Below are 6,000 nucleotides of genomic sequence, written 5' to 3'. Positions count from 1 at the left end.
AAACAAGGAGCTGCAGATGCTGGTGGTTTAAAGCAAAGAAAGGCACAACGTGCTGAAGTAGGCATGCAGGTGCAGCAGGCAGTGAAGAAAGCGAATGGTATGTTAGCATTCATAGCAAAAGGATTTGAGTACAGGAGCAGGGAGGTTCTACTGCAGTTGTACAGGGTCTTGGTGAGACCACACCTGGAGTATTGCGTACAGTTTTGGTCTCCTAATCTGAGGAAAGGCATTCTTGCCATAGAGGGAGTACAGAGAAGGTTCACCAGACTGATTCCTGGGATGTCAGGACTTTCATAAGAAGAAAGACTGGATAGACTCGGCTTGTACTCGCTAGAATTTGGAAGATTGAGGGGGGATCTTATAGAAACTTATAAAATTCTTAAGGGGTTGGACAGGCTAGATGCAGGAAGATTGTTCCCGATGTTGGGGAAGTCCAGAACAAGGGGTCACAGTTTAAGGATAAGGGGGAAATCTTTTAGGACCGAGATGAAGAAAACATTTTTCACACAGAGAGTGGTGAATCTCTGGAATTCTCTGCCACAGAAGGTAGTTGAGGCCAGTTCATTGGCTATATTTAAGAGGGAGTTAGATGTGGCCCTTGTGGCTAAAGGGATCAGGGGGTATGGAGAGAAGGCAGGTACAGGATACTGAGTTGGATGATCAGCCATGATCATATTGAATGGCCGAATGGCCTACTCCTGCACCTATTTTCTATGTTTCTATGTTTCTAACCTGGCGGGCAAGACGGCATCTTTGGAGAAAATTGATGGATTATATCAATGTTCTCCAGAGATTCTGCCTGACCTGCTGAGTTACTCCCGCATGCTGTGCCTTTCTTTGGTAAGTATTTGGAACATGTTGTTTGAAAAAGCAGTGGAGGCAGAAACCTGGTCACATTCAATGATTTCTTGAAGTGTACTGGATTAGTTTTGAATTGGGAAGGTATATCGGACTGGGGAGCTCTTTGTTCACTGGCAGAGAAGTGATGGGCCATTCTGTGTCATGGATTTTAGGGAAAAATTAAGTAGCAAAGATAACGTGTTCTCTCTCGGGAAGGATGTTGTTTGTCTGACAGCTTCAGTTGGAGACAAGGGACTACAGACGCTTGAGTAACTCAGCAGGTCAGGCAGCGAGTTCATGTATCTGGAGGACATTGAGCAGGTGACGTTTCGGGTCTTAGCCCTTTAGACTGATAAGGGGAAGAAAGCTGGGAAAGAGGTGGGGCAGAACAAAGCTGTGGGTGGTGGCCTTGCAACAGATACGGTGGGAGGAGGTGTGGTCTGGTCCAGATAACTGTATGAGTCAGTGGATTTATAGTAAATGTCAGTCAATAATCTGTCCACTGTGATGGCGATGGAGAGATCAAGAAAGAGGAGAGAGGTGTCAGAGATAGTCCAAGCGAACTTGAGGGCAGGATAGAAGTGAGTGGTAAAGTTAGTGAAATCAATGAATTATGCACGGGTGCAGGAGGCACCAATATTGTGGAGAAAGAATTGGATGATGATACCTGTGTGCTTTGAACAAGAACTGTTCAACATTGGTGACAAAAACATAGGCATAGCTGGGGCCCTTGCGAGTGCCCATGGCTACATCGTTAACTTGAAGAATGTGGTAGGAGTCAAAGGGCGTGTTGAGGGCAAGGACAAGTTCTGCCAGGCAGAGGAGGGTGTTAGTTGAGGGGAACTAATTGTGTCTCCATTGCAGGGAGAACCGGAAGCCCCTGAGACCTTCATGGCATGAATGGAAATGTAAAGGGTCTGGATGTCCATGGTAGAGATGAGATAAGGGGGGGTCTCGGAATTGAAAGTTATTGAAGCTTCAATGTTATGTTTGTTTTCAGATCTCTTAAAAACTGAATTCAAATTCTTGAACACAACTGGAGTTTTAACTTGTGCTTTCTCGATTTGTGTGACTGGAGCACTAATCCAGTTACATTACCTCAACATATTCTTCAGGTAATCCAGTCTTTGTTGTTGACATTTATATTCGTTGATGTAAAGTATACATTGCTGATAATGCCACACTTACTGCCCATCCCTAATTGCCATGAACCGATTCCGGTGGGTCGGGCATAGGCCACACCAGCTATGGCTGGCAAACTCCCTCCCTGACATGCAATAGATATTTATGACATTTGGTAGTTTTATTTCATTTTTAAACAGAACTCAGCTTAAAAAAAATTAGATTTAAGGAACTGCAGATGCTGGATTCTTGCTTACAACACAAAGTGCTGGAGTAACTCAGCAAGTCAGACAGCATCTTTGGAGGACACGGATAGGTGACATTTCAGGTTGGGACCCTTCTTCAGTCATTTCATTTATTAAATGTATTAATTAATTTATTAAATTACATTGAGTTTAAAGTCCTTGGCTGCCATGGTTGGAATCGAACTGCTATCCCCAGATCAATGTCCCGTTCATTAACAGCCATTCTGCTCATAATTGAACTATTAGATCATAGGGACCTACAGCACAGAAACAGGCCTTCAGCCCAACTCTTCCATGCCATCCAAAATGTTCCATCTAAGCTAGTCCCATTTTCCCACTTTTAGTGCATATCTCTCTAAACCTTTCTTATCGAAGCACCTGTCCAAGGAAAGAGCATTCAGGTCACGGCCCTGTTTTCACCAATCTTTCCACCACCACGCACAAGAAGCACAAGACAGACACCATTGTGCATATGCCGAGAAATGTGTCCAGCTCTGGCTGAGCAACTTCTAATCCTGTGTGTGGACTAGATAAGAAGAAGAACCTGTCCAAATGTCTTTTAAATGTTATTACTGTACCTGCCTCAACTACCCCCCCCTCCCCCCCCCCCCCCCCCCCCCCCCCCCGGCAGCTTATACCATATATCCACCAACTTCGGTGTGTGAAGATGTTGCCCCTCAGGTTCTCATTAAAACTTTCCCATCTTGCTATAAACCTATGCCCTCTGGTTCTTGTTTCCCCAACTCTGGATTAAAGACTCCACACATTCACTCTATTTATTCCCTTCATGATTTTATACACCTCTATAAGATCACCCATCAGCCTCCTGCACTCCAAGAAATAAGGTCCTAGCCTGCTCATCCTCTTCCCTATAACTCAGGCCCTAGGGACCTGGCAAGATCCTTGTAAATCTTCTCTGGATCCTTTTCAGCTTAATGTTATCTTTCCCATAGCAGGTTAATTCAAACAACACAATACAGCTAGTGCGACCTCATCAATACATAACATCCCAATTCCTATACACATTTCTTTGACTGATGATGGCCAGCATGCCAAAAGTCTTCGTCACCACCCCATCTACCTGCGATGCCACTTTCAGGGAAATATGGGCTTACACTCCTCGATCCCCCTGCTCTACAACACTCCCCTGGGCCCTACCATTCACCGTGAAGGTCCCGCCCTGGTTAAATTTTCCAAAATGCACCAGACGTTAATTACCATTAGTCATTCCTCTGCCCACTTGCCCAGCTGATCAAGATTCTTCTGTAATTCTTGATAACTATTTTCACTACCTATAATACAACCTATTTTGTTATCAGCAAACTTACTAATCATGCACAGATGACAACAGCAACCGATTCCTGAGGCACACCATTAGTCATAGGCCTCCAATCTGAAAAACAACCTTCCACCGCCACCCTCTACTTTCTAGCATGAAGCATATTATCATCCATTGTCAGCCAATAATGAATCTCTCAGCTCAGTTTTCATTGCAGATCTAATAATTGCATTAATATTTTTGTTTATATAAAACAGTGCATTTAAATGGAGTTAGTATAGATGGCTACTTGATAGTTACAATGGATGGAGTGGGCCAAAGGACAAGTTTCTGTACAGTATGACGCTAAAAGTAAGTAAGTAAGTAAGTTTATTGGCCAGTATTCACATACAAGGAATTTGCCTTGGTGCTCCGCCCACCAGTAACAACATGACATACAGTGACAGCTACGAATGACTCAGAAAACACTAAACATTAATAATAATAAAACATTAATGATAAAACACCATTGATCAAGCATGTGAACCAACAAAATACTGGATCAAAGGGAGGCTACAGATTTTTGGCTGTTGAGTAGAGCAACCACTCGTGGATAAAAACAGATTTTATGTCTGACTGTGGCAGCTTTGACAATCCAGAGTCACCTTCCAGAGGGAAGTGATTCAAAAAGTTTGTGGCCAGGGTGAGAGGGGTCAGAGATGATCTTACTCACTCGTTTCCTGGCCCTTGCAGTGTACAGTTCATCAATGGAGGGAAGGTTGCAGCCAATAACCTTCTCTGCTGATCGGACGATTCGCTGCAGCCTCCAGGTGTCGTGCTTGGTGGCTGAGCCAAACCAGACCTTGATGGAGAAGGTGAGAACCGACTCTACGATGGCTGTGTAGAATTGGACCATCATTGCCTGTGGCAGATTGTGCTTCCTCAGCTGCCGCAGGAAGTACATCCTCTGTTGTGCCATTTTGACTGTGGAGTCGATGGTGGCCCCCACTTAAGGTCCCTGGAGATGATGGTTCCCAGGAACTTTAAAGACTCCACAGATGTGACTGTGGTGTTGTTGATGGTGAGTGGGGTGAGGGGAGGGGGAGCTCTCCTAAAGTCTACAACCAATTCCACTGTCTTAAGAGCATTGAGCTCTAGGTTGTTGCAACGGCACCAGGACGCCAGCTGTGACACTTCCTGCCTGTAGGCAGATTCCTCCCCATCCTGGATCAGTCCAATCAGGGTTGTGTCGTCCGCAAACTTGAGAAGCTTGACAGAGGTGTCTGTGGAGGTGCAGTCGTTGGTGTAGAGGAGAGGAGAGAGTACGCAGCCTTGCGGTGCTCCTATGCTGAGCGTTTGCGAGTCCGAGATGTGCTTTCCCAGCCTCGCAAGCTGCTTCCTGTCTGTCAGGAAGCTGGTGATCCGGGTTCAGGCACAGTCAACTCGGAAGGTTTGGAGTGTCTGGCACAATGGTGCTGAATGCAGAACTAAAAGCATCTTTACCCAAGTAAAACAATCCAAGCCATTTCATGGACATTATCAGACAAAATTGTCAGCAAGCGTAAATTCTTTGAATAGTTGACTTGATCAAAGTGAAAGGTATTGAGGTGTGCCTTAAACGATGAAATAGGCAAAGAGGTGAAGAGGGTATGGGGAAGATTCTGGGTGTAAGCCATTAGTAGATGAAGACAACGTGTAGGAAGGAATTGCAGATGCTGGTTTAAGCCCAAGATAGACACAAAATGCTGGAGTAACTCAGCGGGACAGGCAGCATCCCTGGATAGAAGGATTGGATGACATTTCGAGTTGAGACCCTTCTTCCGACAGTCAGGGGAGAGGGAGGCACAGAGATAAGGAAGTGTAAGGTGTGAAAACAAGACAAAGGGGATGCAGATCAATTAAAAATGTAGAATAGGTCATTGTTACCTAGGAGAAGGTAACAACAAAGCAAACAGAGATATAATGTAAACGAGGATAGTCAGACTGGTCGGAGAACAGAGAAGGGGGAAGGGATGGAGAGAGAGAGGGAAAGCAAGGGTTACTTGAAGTTAGAGAAGTCAATATTCATGAGGCTGGGGTATAAGGTGCACAAGCGAAATATGAAGTGTTGTTCCTTCAAGACACAACTATGACTGAGTAATAACTGAAGGGATTAAGAGGAAAGTAAAAGAACATTTAAAAAAAAGCCAGCAATGATGACATGCAATAGTTCAGTTTAATTTAATTTATAGATGGAAACAGGCCATTCAGCCCATCAAGTCCATGCCAACCATGGAACACCCATTCACATTAGTTTTATGTTGTCCCACCTTCCCATCCACACCCTGCACAGTAGGGGCAAATTTCCAAAGTCAATCAACCGACAGATTCGCACGTCTTTCGAATGTGGGAGGAAATCAGAAGACCCATGAGGAAACCCATGCAATCACAGGGAAAACATGCAGATTCCACACCGAGAGAACACAAGATACCAGATCGAACCCAGCTCTTTGGCACTATGAGACAACAGCTCTACTGTGAAATGCGCCACTGTGC

The sequence above is a fragment of the Amblyraja radiata genome, chromosome 12 (assembly GCF_010909765.2).
Source record: "Amblyraja radiata isolate CabotCenter1 chromosome 12, sAmbRad1.1.pri, whole genome shotgun sequence".
Classification (NCBI taxonomy): domain Eukaryota; kingdom Metazoa; phylum Chordata; class Chondrichthyes; order Rajiformes; family Rajidae; genus Amblyraja; species Amblyraja radiata.
This window is presented reverse-complemented; position numbering follows the sequence as displayed.